The sequence below is a fragment of the Cynocephalus volans genome, chromosome 15 (genome assembly GCF_027409185.1).
Source record: "Cynocephalus volans isolate mCynVol1 chromosome 15, mCynVol1.pri, whole genome shotgun sequence".
NCBI classification, from domain to species: domain Eukaryota; kingdom Metazoa; phylum Chordata; class Mammalia; order Dermoptera; family Cynocephalidae; genus Cynocephalus; species Cynocephalus volans.
Window position 1 is genome coordinate 2,033,115 of NC_084474.1, and position 22,840 is coordinate 2,055,954.

A 22,840-nucleotide genomic window follows, 5' to 3' on the forward strand; every position below is an offset into this window, starting at 1 on the left:
CAACAGTTTTTCTTTCTTTTTTTAATCCCCCACCCCCCCCGCTTTCTCATCATGGTTGATAACATTAATATTCTATCTTCTGCATTCTCACTCTTTTTCGTTATGCAGATTAACAATCTTTTTATGATTTTATTGAAATTTCCATGAATGTTCCAGGAAATGGGATACAACAGTTTTTCTTTCTTTCTTTTATCCCCCACCCCCCCCAGCTTCCAAATCATGGTTGACAACATTAATATTCTATCTTCTGCATTCTTACTCTTTTTCTTTATGCAGATTAACAATCTTTTTATTATTTTGTTGAAATTTCCATGAATGTTCCAGGAAATGGGATACAACAGTTTTTCTTACTTTCTTTATTCCCCCACCCCCTCCAGCTTCCAAATCATGGTTGACAACATTAATATTCTATCTTCTGCATTCTTACTCTTTTTCGTTATGCAGATTAACAATCTTTTCATAATTTTATTTAAATTTCCATGAATGTTAAAGGAAATGGGATACAAAAGTTTTTCTTTCTTTCTTTTATCCCCCACGCCCCTAGCTTCCAAATCATGGTTGACAACATTAATATTCTATCTTCTGCATTCTTACTCTTTTTCTTTATTCAGATTAACAATCTTTTTATTATTTTATTGAAATTCCCATGAATGTTCAAGGAAATGGGATACAGCAGTTTTTCTTTCTTTCTTTAATCCCCCACCACCCCAGCTTTCAAATCATGCTTGACACCATTAATATTCTATCTTCTGCATTCTTACTCTTTTTCTTTATGCAGATTAACAATCTTTTTATTATTTTATTGAAATTTCCATGAATGTTCAAGGAAATGGGATACAACAGTTTTTTTCTTTCTTTCATCCCCCACCCCCCCCGGCTTCCAAATCATGGTTGACAACATTAATATTCTATCTCCCGCATTCTTACACCTTTTCTTTATGCAGATTAACAATCTTTTTAGTATTTTATTGAAATTTCCATGACTGGTAGAGGAAATGGGATACAACAGTTTTTCTTTCATTCTTTTATCCCCCACGCCCCCCCAGCTTCCAAATCATGTTTGACAACATTAATATTCTATCTTCTGCATTCTTTCTCTTTTTCTTTATGCAGATTAACAATCTTTTATTATTTTATTGAAATTTCCATGAATGTTCAAGGAAATGGGATACAACAGTTTTTCTTTCTTCCTTTTGTCCCCCACCACCCCTAGCTTCCAAATCATGGTTGACACCATTAATATGCTATCGTCTACTTTCTTACACTTTTTCTATATGCAGATTAACAATCTTTTTATTATTTTATTAAAATTTCCATGAATGTTCAAGGAAATGGGATACAACAGTTTTTCTTTCTTTCTTTTATCCCCCACCCCCCCTAGCTTCCAAATCATGGTTGACAACATTAATATTCTATCTTCTGCATTCTTACTCTTTTTCTTTATGCAGATTCACAATCTTTTTATTATTTTATTGAAATTTCCATGAATGTTCAAGGAAATGGGATAGAACAGTTTTTCTTTCTTTCTTTTATACCCCACCACCCCCAGCTTCCAAATCATGGTTGACAAAATTAATATTCTATCTTCTGCATTCTTACTCTTTCTTTATGCAGATTAACAATCTTTTTAGTATTTTATTGAAATTTCCATGACTGTTCAAGGAAATGGGATACAACAGTTTTTCTTTCTTTCTTTCATCCCCAACGCCCCCAGCTTCCAAATCATGGTTGACAACCTTAATATTCTATCTTCTGAGTCTTTCATTTTTCTTTATGCAGATTAACAGTCTTTTTATTATTTTATTGAACTTTCCATGAATATTCATGGAAATGGGATACAACAGTTTTTCTTTCATTCTTTCATCCCCCCCCACCTTCCAAATCATGTTTGACAACATTAATATTCTATCTTCTGCATTCTTACTCTTTTTCTTTATGCACATTAACAATCTTTTTATTATTTTGTTGAAATTTCCATGAATGTTCAAGGAAATGGGTACAACAGTTTTTCTTTCTTTCTTTAATCCCCCTACCCCCCCAGCTTTCAAATCATGCTTGACACCATTAATATTCTATCTTCTGCATTCTTACTGTTTTTCTTTATGGAGATTAACAATCTTTTTATTATTTTATTGAAATTTCCATGAATGTTCAAGGAAATGGGATACAACAGTTTTTTTCTTTCTTTCATCCCCCACCCCCCCCAGCTTCCAAATCATGGTTGACAACATTAATATTCTTTCTCCCGCATTCTTACACCTTTTCTTTATGCAGATTAACAATCTTTTTATTATTTTATTGAAATTTCCATGAATGTTCAAGGAAATGGGATACAACATTTTTTCTTTCTTTCTTTAATCCCCCAACCCCACCAGCTTTCCAATCATGCTTGACAACATTAATATTCTATCTTCTGCATTCTTACTCTTTTTCTTTATGCACATTAACAATCTTTTTATTATTTTGTTGAAATTTCCATGAATGTTCCAGGAAATGGGATACAACAGTTTTTCTTTCTTTCTTTCTTCCCCCACCCCCCCAACTACCAAATCATGGTTGACAACATTAATATTCTATCTTCTGCATTCTTACTCATTTTCTTTATGCAGATTAACAATCTTTTTATTATTTTGTTGAAATTTCCATGAATGTTCAAGGAAATGGGATACAACAGTTTTTCTTTCTTTCTTTAATCCCCCTACCACCCCAGCTTTCAAATCATGCTTGACACCATTAATATTCTATCTTCTGAATTCTTACTCTTTTTCTTTATGCACATTAACAATCTTTTTATTATTTTGTTGAAATTTCCATGAATGTTCAAGGAAATGGGATACAACAGTTTTTCTTTCTTTCTTTAATCCCCCTACCCCCCCAGCTTTCAAATCATGCTTGACACCATTAATATTCTATCATCTGCATTCTTACACTTTTTCTTAATGCACATTAACAATCTTTTTATTATTTTATTGAAATTTCCATGAATGTTCCAGGAAATGGGATACAACAGTTTTTCTTACTTTCTTTCTTCCCCCACCCCCCCCAACTACCAAATCATGGTTGACAACATTAATATTCTATCTTCTGCATTCTTACTCTTTTTCTTTATGCAGATTAACAATCTTTTTATTATTTTATTGAAATTTCCATGAATGTTCAAGGAAATGGGATACAACAGTTTTTCTTTCTTCCTTTTGTCCCCCACCACCCCTAGCTTCCAAATCATGGTTGACACCATTAATATTCTATCGTCTACTTTCTTACACTTTTTCTCTATGCAGATTAACAATCTTTTTATTATTTTATGGAAATTTCCATGAATGTTCAAGGAAATGGGATACAACAGTTTTTCTTTCTTTCTTTTATCCCCCACCACCCCTAGGTTCCAAATCATGTTTGACAACATTAATATTCTATCTTCTGCATTCTTACTCTTTTTCTTTATGCAGATTAACTATCTTTTTACTATTATATTGAAATTTCCATGAATGTTCAAGGAAATGGGATACAACAGTTTTTCTCTCTTTCTTTTATCCTCCACACCCCCAGCTTCCAAATCATATTTGACACCATTAATATTCTATCTTCTGCATTCTTACTCTTTTTCTTTATGCGGATTAACAATCTTTTTATTATTTTGTTGAAATTTCCATGAATGTTCCAGGAAATGGGATACAACAGTTTTTCTTACTTTCTTTATTCCCCCACCCCCCCCCCAGCTTCCTCATCATGGTTGAAAACATTAATATTCTATCTTCTGCATTCTTACTCTTTTCCGTTAGGCAGATTAACAATCTTTTCATGATTTTATTTAAATTTCCATGAATGTTAAGGGAAATGGGATAAAACAGTTTTTCTTTCTTTCTTTTATCCCCCACCCCCCCCTAGCTTCCAAATCATGGTTGACAACATTAATATTCTATCTTCTGCATTCTTATTCTTTTTCTTTATGCAGATTAACAATCTTTTTATTTTTTTATTGAAATTTCCATGAATGTTCAAGGAAATGGCATACAACACTTTTTCTTTCTTTCTTTCATCCCCCGACACCCCCATTTCCAAATCATGCTTGACAACATTAATATTCTATCTTCTGCATTCTTACTCTTTTTCTTTACGCAGATTAACTATCTTTTTACTATTATATTGAAATTTCCATGAATGTTCAAGGAAATGGGATACAACAGTTTTTCTTTCTTTCTTTTATCCCACACGCCCCCCAGCTTACAAATCATGGTTGACTACATTAATGTTCTATCTTCTGCATTCTTACTCTTTTTCTATATGCAGATTAACAATCTTTTTATTATTTTATTGAAATTTCCATGAATGTTCAAGGAAATGGGATACAACAGTTTTTCTTTCTTCCTTTTGTCCCCCACCAACCCTAGCTTCCAAATCATGTTTGACACCATTAATATGCTATCGTCTACTTTCTTACACTTTTTCTCTATGCAGATTCACAATCTTTTTATCATTTTATTGAAATTTCCATGAATGTTCAAGGAAATGGGATACAACAGTTTTTTTCTTTCTTTCAACCCCCACGCCCCCCCAGCTTCCAAATCATGGTTGACAACATTAATATTCTATCTCCCGCATTCTTACACCTTTTCTTTATGCAGATTAACAATCTTTTTAGTATTTTATTGAAATTTCCATGACTGTTCAAGGAAATGGGATACAAGAGTTTTTCTTTCTTTCTTTCATCCCCAACGCCCCCAGCTTCCAAATCATGGTTGACAACCTTAATATTCTATCTTCTGAGTCTTTCACTTTTTCTTTATGCAGATTCACAGTCTTTTTATTATTTTATTGAAATTTCCATGAATATTCATGGAAATGGGATACAACAGTTTTTCTTTCATTCTTTCATCCCCCCCCACCTTCCAAATCATGTTTGACAACATTAATATTCTATCTTCTGCATTCTTACTCTTTTTCTTTATGCAGATTAACAATCTTTTATTATTTTATTGAAATTTCCGTGAATGTACAAGGAAATGGGATACAACAGTTTTTCTTTCTTTCTTCTATCCCCCACGACCCCCAGCTTACAAATCATGGTTGACAACATTAATATTCTATCTTCTGCATTCTTACTCTTTTTCTTTATGCAGATTAACAATCTTTTATTATTTTATTGAAATTTCCGTGAATGTTCCAGGAAATGGGATACAACAGTTTCTCTTACTTTCTTTCTTCCCCCACACCCCCGAGCTTCCAAATCATGGTTGACAACATTAATATTCTATCTTCTGCATTCTTACTCTTTTTCTTTATGCAGATTCCTAATCGTTTTATTATTTTATTTAAATTTCCATGAATGTTCAAGGAAATGGGATACAACAGTTTTTCTTTCTTTCTTCTATCCCCCACGACCCCCAGCTTACAAATCATGGTTGACTACATTAATGTTCTATCTTCTGCATTGTTACACTTTTCCTTTATGCAGATTCACAATCTTTTTATTATTTTATTGATATTACCATGAATGTTCAAGGAAATGGGATACAACAGTTTTTCTTTCTTTCTTTAATCCCCCTACCCCCCCCCAGCTTTCAAATCATGCTTGACACCATTAATATTCTATCTTCTGCATTCTTACTCTTTTTCTTTATGCACATTAACAATCTTTTTATTATTTTATTGAAATTTCCATGAATGTTCCAGGAAATGGGATACAACAGTTTTTCTTACTTTCTTTCTTCCCCCACACCCCCCAGCTTCCAAATCATGCTTGACAGCATTACTATTCTATCTTCTGCATTCTTAATCTTTTTCGTTATGCCGATTAACAATTTTTCATGATTATAATGAAATTTCCATGAATGTTCCAGGAAATGGGATACAACAGTTTTTCTTTCTTTCTTTCTTCCCCCACCCCCCCAACTACCAAATCATGGTTGACAACATTAATATTCTATCTTCTGCATTCTTACTCATTTTCTTTATGCAGATTAACAATCTTTTTATTATTTTGTTGAAATTTCCATGAATGTTCAAGGAAATGGGATACAACAGTTTTTCTTTCTTTCTTTAATCCCCCTACCACCCCAGCTTTCAAATCATGCTTGACACCATTAATATTCTATCTTCTGAATTCTTACTCTTTTTCTTTATGCACATTAACAATCTTTTTATTATTTTGTTGAAATTTCCATGAATGTTCAAGGAAATGGGATACAACAGTTTTTCTTTCTTTCTTTAATCCCCCTACCCCCCCAGCTTTCAAATCATGCTTGACACCATTAATATTCTATCATCTGCATTCTTACACTTTTTCTTAATGCACATTAACAATCTTTTTATTATTTTATTGAAATTTCCATGAATGTTCCAGGAAATGGGATACAACAGTTTTTCTTACTTTCTTTCTTCCCCCACCCCCCCCAACTACCAAATCATGGTTGACAACATTAATATTCTATCTTCTGCATTCTTACTCTTTTTCTTTATGCAGATTAACAATCTTTTTATTATTTTATTGAAATTTCCATGAATGTTCAAGGAAATGGGATACAACAGTTTTTCTTTCTTCCTTTTGTCCCCCACCACCCCTAGCTTCCAAATCATGGTTGACACCATTAATATTCTATCGTCTACTTTCTTACACTTTTTCTCTATGCAGATTAACAATCTTTTTATTATTTTATTGAAATTTCCATGAATGTTCAAGGAAATGGGATACAACAGTTTTTCTTTCTTTCTTTTATCCCCCACCACCCCTAGGTTCCAAATCATGTTTGACAACATTAATATTCTATCTTCTGCATTCTTACTCTTTTTCTTTATGCAGATTAACTATCTTTTTACTATTATATTGAAATTTCCATGAATGTTCAAGGAAATGGGATACAACAGTTTTTCTCTCTTTCTTTTATCCTCCACACCCCCAGCTTCCAAATCATATTTGACAACATTAATATTCTATCTTCTGCATTCTTACTCTTTTTCTTTATGCAGATTAACAATCTTTTTATTATTTTGTTGAAATTTCCATGAATGTTCAAGGAAATGGGATACAACAGTTTTTCTTACTTTCTTTATTCCCCCACCCCCCCCAGCTTCCAAATCATGGTTGACAACATTAATATTCTATCTTCTGCATTCTTACTCTTTTTCGTTATGCAGATTAACAATCTTTTCATGATTTTATTTAAATTTCCATGAATGTTAAAGGAAATGGGATACAAAAGTTTTTCTTTCTTTCGTTTATCCCCCACCCCCCTAGCTTCCAAATCATGGTTGACAACATTAATATTCTATCTTCTGCATTCTTACTCTTTTTCTTTATTCAGATTAACAATCTTTTTATTATTTTATTGAAATTCCCATGAATGTTCAAGGAAATGGGATACAGCAGTTTTTCTTTCTTTCTTTAATCCCCCACCACCCCAGCTTTCAAATCATGCTTGACACCATTAATATTCTATCTTCTTCATTCTTACTCTTTTTCTTTATGCAGATTAACAATCTTTTTATTATTTTATTGAAATTTCCATGAATGTTCAAGGAAATGGGATACAACAGTTTTTTTCTTTCTTTCATCCCCCACCCCCCCCATCTTCCAAATCATGGTTGACAACATTAATATTGAATCTTCTGCATTCTTACACTTTTTCTTTATGCAGATTAACAATCTTTTTATTATTTTATTGAAATTTCCATGAATGTTCAAGGAAATGGGATACAACAATTTTTCTTTCTTTCTTTTATCCCCCAGCACCCCGAGCTTCCAAATCATGCTTGACAACATTAATATACTATCTTCTGCATTCTTATTCTTTTCCTTTATGCAGATTAACAATCTTTTTATTATTTTGTTGAAATTTCCATGAATGTTGCAGGAAATGGGATACAACAGTTTTTCTTTCTTTTTTTAATCCCCCACCCCCCCCGCTTTCTCATCATGGTTGATAACATTAATATTCTATCTTCTGCATTCTTACTCTTTTTCGTTATGCAGATTAACAATCTTTTTATGATTTTATTGAAATTTCCATGAATGTTCCAGGAAATGGGATACAACAGTTTTTCTTACTTTCTTTCTTCCCCCACACCCCCCAGCTTCCAAATCATGCTTGACAGCATTAATATTCTATCTTCTGCATTCTTAATCTTTTTCGTTATGCCGATTAACAATTTTTCATGATTATAATGAAATTTCCATGAATGTTCCAGGAAATGGGATACAACAGTTTTTCTTACTTTCTTTCTTCCCCCACCCCCCCCAACTACCAAATCATGGTTGACAACATTAATATTCTATCTTCTGCATTCTTACTCTTTTTCTTTATGCACATTAACAATCTTTTTATTATTTTGTTGAAATTTCCATGAATGTTCAAGGAAATGGGATACAACAGTTTTTTTCTTTCTTTCATCCCCCACGCCCCCCCAGCTTCCAAATCATGGTTGACAACATTAATATTCTATCTCCCGCATTCTTACACCTTTTCTTTATGCAGATTAACAATCTTTTTAGTATTTTATTGAAATTTCCATGACTGTTCAAGGAAATGGGATACAAGAGTTTTTCTTTCTTTCTTTCATCCCCAACGCCCCCAGCTTCCAAATCATGGTTGACAACCTTAATATTCTATCTTCTGAGTCTTTCACTTTTTCTTTATGCAGATTCACAGTCTTTTTATTATTTTATTGAAATTTCCATGAATATTCATGGAAAAGGGATACAACAGTTTTTCTTTCATTCTTTCATCCCCCCCCACCTTCCAAATCATGTTTGACAACATTAATATTCTATCTTCTGCATTCTTACTCTTTTTCTTTATGCAGATTAACAATCTTTTATTATTTTATTGAAATTTCCGTGAATGTACAAGGAAATGGGATACAACAGTTTTTCTTTCTTTCTTCTATCCCTCACGACCCCCAGCTTACAAATCATGGTTGACAACATTAATATTCTATCTTCTGCATTCTTACTCTTTTTCTTTATGCAGATTAACAATCTTTTATTATTTTATTGAAATTTCCGTGAATGTTCCAGGAAATGGGATACAACAGTTTCTCTTACTTTCTTTCTTCCCCCACACCCCCCAGCTTCCAAATCATGGTTGACAACATTAATATTCTATCTTCTGCATTCTTACTGTTTTTCTTTATGCAGATTCACAATCGTTTTATTATTTTATTTAAATTTCCATGAATGTTCAAGGAAATGGGATACAACAGTTTTTCTTTCTTTCTTCTATCCCCCACGACCCCCAGCTTACAAATCATGGTTGACTACATTAATGTTCTATCTTCTGCATTCTTACACTTTTCCTTTATGCAGATTCACAATCTTTTTATTATTTTATTGATATTACCATGAATGTTCAAGGAAATGGGATACAACAGTTTTTCTTTCTTTCTTTAATCCCCCTACCCCCCCCCCAGCTTTCAAATCATGCTTGACACCATTAATATTCTATCTTCTGCATTCTTACTCTTTTTCTTTATGCACATTAACAATCTTTTTATTATTTTATTGAAATTTCCATGAATGTTCCAGGAAATGGGATACAACAGTTTTTCTTTCTTTCTTTTATCCCACACGCCCCCCAGCTTACAAATCATGGTTGACTACATTAATGTTCTATCTTCTGCATTCTTACTCTTTTTCTATATGCAGATTAACAATCTTTTTATTATTTTATTGAAATTTCCATGAATGTTCAAGGAAATGGGATACAACAGTTTTTCTTTCTTCCTTTTGTCCCCCACCAACCCTAGCTTCCAAATCATGTTTGACACCATTAATATGCTATCGTCTACTTTCTTACACTTTTTCTCTATGCAGATTCACAATCTTTTTATTATTTTATTGAAATTTCCATGAATGTTCAAGGAAATGGGATACAACAGTTTTTTTCTTTCTTTCATCCCCGACGCCCCCCCAGCTTCCAAATCATGGTTGACAACATTAATATTCTATCTCCCGCATTCTTACACCTTTTTTTATGCAGATTAACAATCTTTTATTATTTTATTGAAATTTCCGTGAATGTTCCAGGAAATGGGATACAACAGTTTCTCTTACTTTCTTTCTTCCCCCACACCCCCGAGCTTCCAAATCATGGTTGACAACATTAATATTCTATCTTCTGCATTCTTACTCTTTTTCTTTATGCAGATTCCTAATCGTTTTATTATTTTATTTAAATTTCCATGAATGTTCAAGGAAATGGATACAACAGTTTTTCTTTCTTTCTTCTATCCCCCACGACCCCCAGCTTACAAATCATGGTTGACTACATTAATGTTCTATCTTCTGCATTGTTACACTTTTCCTTTATGCAGATTCACAATCTTTTTATTATTTTATTGATATTACCATGAATGTTCAAGGAAATGGGATACAACAGTTTTTCTTTCTTTCTTTAATCCCCCTACCCCCCCCCAGCTTTCAAATCATGCTTGACACCATTAATATTCTATCTTCTGCATTCTTACTCTTTTTCTTTATGCACATTAACAATCTTTTTATTATTTTATTGAAATTTCCATGAATGTTCCAGGAAATGGGATACAACAGTTTTTCTTACTTTCTTTCTTCCCCCACACCCCCCAGCTTCCAAATCATGCTTGACAGCATTACTATTCTATCTTCTGCATTCTTAATCTTTTTCGTTATGCCGATTAACTATTTTTCATGATTATAATGAAATTTCCATGAATGTTCCAGGAAATGGGATACAACAGTTTTTCTTTCTTTCTTTCTTCCCCCACACCCCCAACTACCAAATCATGGTTGAGAACATTAATATTCTATCTTCTGCATTCTTACTCATTTTCTTTATGCAGATTAACAATCTTTTTATTATTTTGTTGAAATTTCCATGAATGTTCAAGGAAATGGGTTACAACAGTTTTTCTTTCTTTCTTTAATCCCCCTACCACCCCAGCTTTCAAATCATGCTTGACACCATTAATATTCTATCTTCTGCATTCTTACTCTTTTTCTTTATGCACATTAACAATCTTTTTATTATTTTGTTGAAATTTCCATGAATGTTCAAGGAAATGGGATACAACAGTTTTTCTTTCTTTCTTTAATCCCCCTACCCCCCCAGCTTTCAAATCATGCTTGACACCATTAATATTCTATCTTCTGCATTCTTACTCTTTTTCTTTATGCACATTAACAATCTTTTTATTATTTTATTGAAATTTCCATGAATGTTCCAGGAAATGGGATACAACAGTTTTTCTTACTTTCTTTCTTCCCCCACACCCCCCAGCTTCCAAATCATGGTTGACAGCATTAATATTCTATCTTCTGCATTCTTAATGTTTTCGTTATGCCGATTAACAATGTTTTCATGATTATAATGAAATTTCCATGAATGTTCCAGGAAATGGGATACAACAGTTTTTCTTACTTTCTTTCTTCCCCCACCCCCCCAACTACCAAATCATGGTTGACAACATTAATATTCTATCTTCTGCATTCTTACTCCTTTTCTTTATGCAGATTAACAATCTTTTTATTATTTTATTGAAATTTCCATGAATGTTCAAGGAAATGGGATACAACAGTTTTTCTTTCTTCCTTTTGTCCCCCACCACCCCTAGCTTCCAAATCATGGTTGACACCATTAATATTCTATCGTCTTCTTTCTTACACTTTTTCTCTATGCAGATTAACAATCTTTTTATTATTTTATTAAAATTTCCATGAATGTTCAAGGAAATGGGATACAACAGTTTTTCTTTCTTTCTTTTATCCCCCACCCCCCCTAGCTTCCAAATCATGGCTGACAACATTAATATTCTATCTTCTGCATTCTTACTCTTTTTCTTTATGCAGATTAACTATCTTTTTACTATTATATTGAAATTTCCATGAATGTTCAAGGAAATGGGATACAAAAGTTTTTCTCTCTTTCTTTTATCCTCCACCCCCCCAGCTTCCAAATCATATTTGACAACATTAATATTCTATCTTCTGCATTCTTACTCTTTTTCTTTATGCAGATTAACAATCTTTTTATTATTTTATTAAAATTTCCATGAATGTTCAAGGAAATGGGATACAACAGTTTTTCTTTCTTTCTTTTATCCCCCACCACCCCTAGGTTCCAAATCATGGTTGACAACATTAATATTCTATCTTCTGCATTCTTACTCTTTTTCTTTATGCAGATTAACTATCTTTTTACTATTATATTGAAATTTCCATGAATGTTCAAGGAAATGGGATACAACAGTTTTTCTTTCTTTCTTTTATCCCCCAGCACCCCCAGCTTCCAAATCATGCTTGACAACATTAATATACTATCTTCTGCATTCTTATTCTTTTCCTTTATGCAGATTAACAATCTTTTTATTATTTTGTTGAAATTTCCATGAATGTTGCAGGAAATGGGATACAACAGTTTTTCTTTCTTTTTTTAATCCCCCACCCCCCCCGCTTTCTCATCATGGTTGATAACATTAATATTCTATCTTCTGCATTCTCACTCTTTTTCGTTATGCAGATTAACAATCTTTTTATGATTTTATTGAAATTTCCATGAATGTTCCAGGAAATGGGATACAACAGTTTTTCTTTCTTTCTTTTATCCCCCACCCCCCCCAGCTTCCAAATCATGGTTGACAACATTAATATTCTATCTTCTGCATTCTTACTCTTTTTCTTTATGCAGATTAACAATCTTTTTATTATTTTGTTGAAATTTCCATGAATGTTCCAGGAAATGGGATACAACAGTTTTTCTTACTTTCTTTATTCCCCCACCCCCTCCAGCTTCCAAATCATGGTTGACAACATTAATATTCTATCTTCTGCATTCTTACTCTTTTTCGTTATGCAGATTAACAATCTTTTCATAATTTTATTTAAATTTCCATGAATGTTAAAGGAAATGGGATACAAAAGTTTTTCTTTCTTTCTTTTATCCCCCACGCCGCTAGCTTCCAAATCATGGTTGACAACATTAATATTCTATCTTCTGCATTCTTACTCTTTTTCTTTATTCAGATTAACAATCTTTTTATTATTTTATTGAAATTCCCATGAATGTTCAAGGAAATGGGATACAGCAGTTTTCCTTTCTTTCTTTAATCCCCCACCACCCCAGCTTTCAAATCATGCTTGACACCATTAATATTCTATCTTCTGCATTCTTACTCTTTTTCTTTATGCAGATTAACAATCTTTTTATTATTTTATTGAAATTTCCATGAATGTTCAAGGAAATGGGATACAACAGTTTTTTTCTTTCTTTCATCCCCCACCCCCCCCAGCTTCCAAATCATGGTTGACAACATTAATATTCTATCTCCCGCATTCTTACACCTTTTCTTTATGCAGATTAACAATCTTTTTAGTATTTTATTGAAATTTCCATGACTGGTCAAGGAAATGGGATACAACAGTTTTTCTTTCTTCCTTTTGTCCCCCACCACCCCTAGCTTCCAAATCATGGTTGACACCATTAATATGCTATCGTCTACTTTCTTACACTTTTTCTATATGCAGATTAACAATCTTTTTATTATTTTATTAAAATTTCCATGAATGTTCAAGGAAATGGGATAAAACAGTTTTTCTTTCTTTCTTTTATACCCCACCCCCCCCAGCTTCCAAATCATGGTTGACAAAATTAATATTCTATCTTCTGCATTCTTACTCTTTCTTTATGCAGATTAACAATCTTTTTAGTATTTTATTGAAATTTCCATGACTGTTCAAGGAAATGGGATACAACAGTTTTTCTTTCTTTCTTTCATCCCCAACGCCCCCAGCTTCCAAATCATGGTTGACAACCTTAATATTCTATATTCTGAGTCTTTCATTTTTCTTTATGCAGATTAACAGTCTTTTTATTATTTTATTGAACTTTCCATGAATATTCATGGAAATGGGATACAACAGTTTTTCTTTCATTCTTTCATCCCCCCCCACCTTCCAAATCATGTTTGACAACATTAATATTCTATCTTCTGCATTCTTACTCTTTTTCTTTATGCACATTAACAATCTTTTTATTATTTTGTTGAAATTTCCATGAATGTTCAAGGAAATGGGTACAACAGTTTTTCTTTCTTTCTTTAATCCCCCTACCCCCCCAGCTTTCAAATCATGCTTGACACCATTAATATTCTATCTTCTGCATTCTTACTCTTTTTCTTTATGCAGATTAACAATCTTTTTATTATTTTATTGAAATTTCCATGAATGTTCAAGGAAATGGGATACAACAGTTTTTTTCTTTCTTTCATCCCCCACCCCCCCCAGCTTCCAAATCATGGTTGACAACATTAATATTCTATCTCCCGCATTCTTACACCTTTTCTTTATGCAGATTAACAATCTTTTTATTATTTTATTGAAATTTCCATGAATGTTCAAGGAAATGGGATACAACATTTTTTCTTTCTTTCTTTAATCCCCCAACCCCACCAGCTTTCCAATCATGCTTGACAACATTAATATTCTATCTTCTGCATTCTTACTCTTTTTCTTTATGCACATTAACAATCTTTTTATTATTTTATTGAAATTTCCATGAATGTTCAAGGAAATGGGATACAACAGTTTTTCTTTCTTTCTTTCATCCCCAACGCCCCCAGCTTCCAAATCATGGTTGACAACCTTAATATTCTATCTTCTGAGTCTTTCACTTTTTCTTTATGCAGATTAACAGTCTTTTTATTATTTTATTGAAATTTCCATGAATATTCATGGAAATGGGATACAACAGTTTTTCTTTCTTTCTTTTATCCCCCACGCCCCCCAGCTTTCAAATCATGCTTGACACCATTAATATTCTATCTTCTGCATTCTTACTCTTTTTCTTTATGCAGATTAACAATCTTTTATTATTTTATTGAAATTTCCGTGAATGTACAAGGAAATGGGATAAAACAGTTTTTCTTTCTTTCTTTTATCCCCTACCACCCCCCAGCTTCCAAATCATGTTTCACAACATTAATATTCAATCTTCTGCATTCTTACACTTTTTCTTTATGCAGATTAACAATCTTTTTATTATTTTATGAAATTTCCATGAATGTTCAAGGAAATGGGATACAACAGTTTTTCTTTCTTTCTTTAATCCCCCTACCCCCCCAGCTTTCAAATCATGCTTGACACCATTAATATTCTATCTTCTGCATTCTTACTCTTTTTCTTTATGCGGATTAACAATCTTTTTATTATTTTGTTGAAATTTCCATGAATGTTCCAGGAAATGGGATACAACAGTTTTTCTTACTTTCTTTATTCCCCCACCCCCCCCCAGCTTCCTCATCATGGTTGAAAACATTAATATTCTATCTTCTGCATTCTTACTCTTTTCCGTTAGGCAGATTAACAATCTTTTCATGATTTTATTTAAATTTCCATGAATGTTAAGGGAAATGGGATAAAACAGTTTTTCTTTCTTTCTTTTATCCCCCACCCCCCCCTAGCTTCCAAATCATGGTTGACAACATTAATATTCTATCTTCTGCATTCTTATTCTTTTTCTTTATGCAGATTAACAATCTTTTTATTTTTTTATTGAAATTTCCATGAATGTTCAAGGAAATGGCATACAACACTTTTTCTTTCTTTCTTTCATCCCCCGACACCCCCATTTCCAAATCATGCTTGACAACATTAATATTCTATCTTCTGCATTCTTACTCTTTTTCTTTACGCAGATTAACTATCTTTTTACTATTATATTGAAATTTCCATGAATGTTCAAGGAAATGGGATACAACAGTTTTTCTTTCTTTCTTTTATCCCACACGCCCCCCAGCTTACAAATCATGGTTGACTACATTAATGTTCTATCTTCTGCATTCTTACTCTTTTTCTATATGCAGATTAACAATCTTTTTATTATTTTATTGAAATTTCCATGAATGTTCAAGGAAATGGGATACAACAGTTTTTCTTTCTTCCTTTTGTCCCCCACCAACCCTAGCTTCCAAATGATGTTTGACACCATTAATATGCTATCGTCTACTTTCTTACACTTTTTCTCTATGCAGATTCACAATCTTTTTATCATTTTATTGAAATTTCCATGAATGTTCAAGGAAATGGGATACAACAGTTTTTTTCTTTCTTTCATCCCCCACGCCCCCCCAGCTTCCAAATCATGGTTGACAACATTAATATTCTATCTCCCGCATTCTTACACCTTTTCTTTATGCAGGTTAACAATCTTTTTAGTATTTTATTGAAATTTCCATGACTGTTCAAGGAAATGGGATACAAGAGTTTTTCTTTCTTTCTTTCATCCCCAACGCCCCCAGCTTCCAAATCATGGTTGACAACCTTAATATTCTATCTTCTGAGTCTTTCACTTTTTCTTTATGCAGATTCACAGTCTTTTTATTATTTTATTGAAATTTCCATGAATATTCATGGAAATGGGATACAACAGTTTTTCTTTCATTCTTTCATCCCCCCCCACCTTCCAAATCATGTTTGACAACATTAATATTCTATCTTCTGCATTCTTACTCTTTTTCTTTATGCAGATTAACAATCTTTTATTATTTTATTGAAATTTCCGTGAATGTACAAGGAAATGGGATACAACAGTTTTTCTTTCTTTCTTCTATCCCCCACGACCCCCAGCTTACAAATCATGGTTGACAACATTAATATTCTATCTTCTGCATTCTTACTCTTTTTCTTTATGCAGATTAACAATCTTTTATTATTTTATTGAAATTTCCGTGAATGTTCCAGGAAATGGGATACAACAGTTTCTCTTACTTTCTTTCTTCCCCCACACCCCCGAGCTTCCAAATCATGGTTGACAACATTAATATTCTATCTTCTGCATTCTTACTCTTTTTCTTTATGCAGATTCCTAATCGTTTTATTATTTTATTTAAATTTCCATGAATGTTCAAGGAAATGGGATACAACAGTTTTTCTTTCTTTCTTCTATCCCCCACGACCCCCAGCTTACAAATCATGGTTGACTACATTAATGTTCTATCTTCTGCATTGTTACACTTTTCCTTTATGCAGATTCACAATCTTTTTATTATTTTATTGATATTACCATGAATGTTCAAGGAAATGGGATACAACAGTTTTTCTTTCTTTCTTTAATCCCCCTACCCCCCCCCAGCTTTCAAATCATGCTTGACACCATTAATATTCTATCTTCTGCATTCTTACTCTTTTTCTTTATGCACATTAACAATCTTTTTATTATTTTATTGAAATTTCCATGAATGTTACAGGAAATGGGATACAACAGTTTTTCTTACTTTCTTTCTTCCCCCACACCCCCCAGCTTCCAAATCATGCTTGACAGCATTACTATTCTATCTTCTGCATTCTTAATCTTTTTCGTTATGCCGATTAACAATTTTTCATGATTATAATGAAATTTCCATGAATGTTCCAGGAAATGGGATACAACAGTTTTTCTTTCTTTCTTTCTTCCCCCACCCCCCCAACTACCAAATCATGGTTGACAACATTAATATTCTATCTTCTGCATTCTTACTCATTTTCTTTATGCAGATTAACAATCTTTTTATTATTTTGTTGAAATTTCCATGAATGTTCAAGGAAATGGGATACAACAGTTTTTCTTTCTTTCTTTAATCCCCCTACCACCCCAGCTTTCAAATCATGCTTGACACCATTAATATTCTATCTTCTGAATTCTTACTCTTTTTCTTTATGCACATTAACAATCTTTTTATTATTTTGTTGAAATTTCCATGAATGTTCAAGGAAATGGGATACAACAGTTTTTCTTTCTTTCTTTAATCCCCCTACCCCCCCAGCTTTCAAATCATGCTTGACACCATTAATATTCTATCATCTGCATTCTTACACTTTTTCTTAATGCACATTAACAATCTTTTTATTATTTTATTGAAATTTCCATGAATGTTCCAGGAAATGGGATACAACAGTTTTTCTTACTTTCTTTCTTCCCCCACCCCCCCCCAACTACCAAATCATGGTTGACAACATTAATATTCTATCTTCTGCATTCTTACTCTTTTTCTTTATGCAGATTAACAATCTTTTTATTATTTTATTGAAATTTCCATGAATGTTCAAGGAAATGGGATACAACAGTTTTTCTTTCTTCCTTTTGTCCCCCACAACCCCTAGCTTCCAAATCATGGTTGACACCATTAATATTCTATCGTCTACTTTCTTACACTTTTTCTCTATGCAGATTAACAATCTTTTTATTATTTTATTGAAATTTCCATGAATGTTCAAGGAAATGGCATACAACAGTTTTTCTTTCTTTCTTTCTTCCCCCACACCCCCGAGCTTCCAAATCATGTTTGACAACATTAATATTCTATCTTCTGCATTCTTACTCTTTTTCTTTATGCAGATTAACTATCTTTTTACTATTATATTGAAATTTCCATGAATGTTCAAGGAAATGGGATACAACAGTTTTTCTCTCTTTCTTTTATCCTCCACACCCCCAGCTTCCAAATCATATTTGACAACATTAATATTCTATCTTCTGCATTCTTACTCTTTTTCTTTATGCAGATTAACAATCTTTTTATTATTTTGTTGAAATTTCCATGAATGTTCAAGGAAATGGGATTCAACAGTTTTTCTTACTTTCTTTATTCCCCCACCCCCCCCCAGCTTCCAAATCATGGTTGACAACATTAATATTCTATCTTCTGCATTCTTACTCTTTTTCGTTATGCAGATTAACAATCTTTTCATGATTTTATTTAAATTTCCATGAATGTTAAAGGAAATGGGATACAAAAGTTTTTCTTTCATTCGTTTATCCCCCACCCCCCTAGCTTCCAAATCATGGTTGACAACATTAATATTCTATCTTCTGCATTCTTACTCTTTTTCTTTATTCAGATTAACAATCTTTTTATTATTTTATTGAAATTCCCATGAATGTTCAAGGAAATGGGATACAGCAGTTTTTCTTTCTTTCTTTAATCCCCCACCACCCCAGCTTTCAAATCATGCTTGACACCATTAATATTCTATCTTCTTCATTCTTACTCTTTTTCTTTATGCAGATTAACAATCTTTTTATTATTTTATTGAAATTTCCATGAATGTTCAAGGAAATGGGATACAACAGTTTTTTTCTTTCTTTCATCCCCCACCCCCCCCATCTTCCAAATCATGGTTGACAACATTAATATTGAATCTTCTGCATTCTTACACTTTTTCTTTATGCAGATTAACAATCTTTTTATTATTTTATTGAAATTTCCATGAATGTTCAAGGAAATGGGATACAACAGTTTTTCTTTCTTTCTTTTATCCCCCAGCACCCCGAGCTTCCAAATCATGCTTGACAACATTAATATACTATCTTCTGCATTCTTATTCTTTTCCTTTATGCAGATTAACAATCTTTTTATTATTTTGTTGAAATTTCCATGAATGTTGCAGGAAATGGGATACAACAGTTTTTCTTTCTTTTTTTAATCCCCCACCCCCCCCGCTTTCTCATCATGGTTGATAACATTAATATTCTATCTTCTGCATTCTTACTCTTTTTCGTTATGCAGATTAACAATCTTTTTATGATTTTATTGAAATTTCCATGAATGTTCCAGGAAATGGGATACAACAGTTTTTCTTACTTTCTTTCTTCCCCCACACCCCCCAGCTTCCAAATCATGCTTGACAGCATTAATATTCTATCTTCTGCATTCTTAATCTTTTTCGTTATGCCGATTAACAATTTTTCATGATTATAATGAAATTTCCATGAATGTTCCATGAAATGGGATACAACAGTTTTTCTTACTTTCTTTCTTCCCCCACCCCCCCCAACTACCAAATCATGGTTGACAACATTAATATTCTATCTTCTGCATTCTTACTCTTTTTCTTTATGCACATTAACAATCTTTTTATTATTTTGTTGAAATTTCCGTGAATGTTCAAGGAAATGGGATACAACAGTTTTTTTCTTTCTTTCATCCCCCACGCCCCCCCAGCTTCCAAATCATGGTTGACAACATTAATATTCTATCTCCCGCATTCTTACACCTTTTCTTTATGCAGATTAACAATCTTTTTAGTATTTTATTGAAATTTCCATGACTGTTCAAGGAAATGGGATACAAGAGTTTTTCTTTCTTTCTTTCATCCCCAACGCCCCCAGCTTCCAAATCATGGTTGACAACCTTAATATTCTATCTTCTGAGTCTTTCACTTTTTCTTTATGCAGATTCACAGTCTTTTTATTATTTTATTGAAATTTCCATGAATATTCATGGAAATGGGATACAACAGTTTTTCTTTCATTCTTTCATCCCCCCCCACCTTCCAAATCATGTTTGACAACATTAATATTCTATCTTCTGCATTCTTACTCTTTTTCTTTATGCAGATTAACAATCTTTTATTATTTTATTGAAATTTCCGTGAATGTACAAGGAAATGGGATACAACAGTTTTTCTTTCTTTCTTCTATCCCTCACGACCCCCAGCTTACAAATCATGGTTGACAACATAAATATTCTATCTTCTGCATTCTTACTCTTTTTCTTTATGCAGATTAACAATCTTTTATTATTTTATTGAAATTTCCGTGAATGTTCCAGGAAATGGGATACAACAGTTTCTCTTACTTTCTTTCTTCCCCCACACCCCCCAGCTTCCAAATCATGGTTGACAACATTAATATTCTATCTTCTGCATTCTTACTCTTTTTCTTTATGCAGATTCACAATCGTTTTATTATTTTATTTAAATTTCCATGAATGTTCAAGGAAATGGGATACAACAGTTTTTCTTTCTTTCTTCTATCCCCCACGACCCCCAGCTTACAAATCATGGTTGACTACATTAATGTTCTATCTTCTGCATTCTTACACTTTTCCTTTATGCAGATTCACAATCTTTTTATTATTTTATTGATATTACCATGAATGTTCAAGGAAATGGGATACAACAGTTTTTCTTTCTTTCTTTAATCCCCCTACCCCCCCCAGCTTTCAAATCATGCTTGACACCATTAATATTCTATCTTCTGCATTCTTACTCTTTTTCTTTATGCACATTAACAATCTTTTTATTATTTTATTGAAATTTCCATGAATGTTCCAGGAAATGGGATACAACAGTTTTTCTTACTTTCTTTCTTCCCCCACACCCCCCAGCTTCCAAATCATGCTTGACAGCATTACTATTCTATCTTCTGCATTCTTAATCTTTTTCGTTATGCCGATTAACAATTTTTCATGATTATAATGAAATTTCCATGAATGTTCCAGGAAATGGGATACAACAGTTTTTCTTTCTTTCTTTCTTCCCCCACCCCCCCAACTACCAAATCATGGTTGACAACATTAATATTCTATCATCTGCATTCTTACTCATTTTCTTTATGCAGATTAACAATCTTTTTATTATTTTGTTGAAATTTCCATGAATGTTCAAGGAAATGGGATACAACAGTTTTTCTTTCTTTCTTTAATCCCCCTACCACCCCAGCTTTCAAATCATGCTTGACACCATTAATATTCTATCTTCTGAATTCTTACTCTTTTTCTTTATGCACATTAACAATCTTTTTATTATTTTGTTGAAATTTCCATGAATGTTCAAGGAAATGGGATACAACAGTTTTTCTTTCTTTCTTTAATCCCCCTACCCCCCCAGGTTTCAAATCATGCTTGACACCATTAATATTCTATCTTCTGCATTCTTACACTTTTTCTTAATGCACATTAACAATCTTTTTATTATTTTATTGAAATTTCCATGAATGTTCCAGGAAATGGGATACAACAGTTTTTCTTACTTTCTTTCTTCCCCCACCCCCCCCAACTACCAAATCATGGTTGACAACATTAATATTCTATCTTCTGCATTCTTACTCTTTTTCTTTATGCAGATTAACAATCTTTTAATTATTTTATTGAAATTTCCATGAATGTTCAAGGAAATGGGATACAACAGTTTTTCTTTCTTCCTTTTGTCCCCCACCACCCCTAGCTTCCAAATCATGGTTGACACCATTAATATTCTATCGTCTACTTTCTTACACTTTTTCTCTATGCAGATTAACAATCTTTTTATTATTTTATTGAAATTTCCATGAATGTTCAAGGAAATGGGATACAACAGTTTTTCTTTCTTTCTTTTATCCCCCACCACCCCTAGGTTCCAAATCATGTTTGACAACATTAATATTCTATCTTCTGCATTCTTACTCTTTTTCTTTATGCAGATTAACTATCTTTTTACTATTATATTGAAATTTCCATGAATGTTCAAGGAAATGGGATACAACAGTTTTTCTCTCTTTCTTTTATCCTCCACACCCCCAGCTTCCAAATCATATTTGACAACATTAATATTCTATCTTCTGCATTCTTACTCTTTTTCTTTATGCAGATTAACAATCTTTTTATTATTTTGTTGAAATTTCCATGAATGTTCAAGGAAATGGGATACAACAGTTTTTCTTACTTTCTTTATTCCCCCACCCCCCCCAGCTTCCAAATCATGGTTGACAACATTAATATTCTATCTTCTGCATTCTTACTCTTTTTCGTTATGCAGATTAACAATCTTTTCATGATTTTATTTAAATTTCCATGAATGTTAAAGGAAATGGGATACAAAAGTTTTTCTTTCTTTCGTTTATCCCCCACCCCCCTAGCTTCCAAATCATGGTTGACAACATTAATATTCTATCTTCTGCATTCTTACTCTTTTTCTTTATTCAGATTAACAATCTTTTTATTATTTTATTGAAATTCCCATGAATGTTCAAGGAAATGGGATACAGCAGTTTTTCTTTCTTTCTTTAATCCCCCACCACCCCAGCTTTCAAATCATGCTTGACACCATTAATATTCTATCTTCTTCATTCTTACTCTT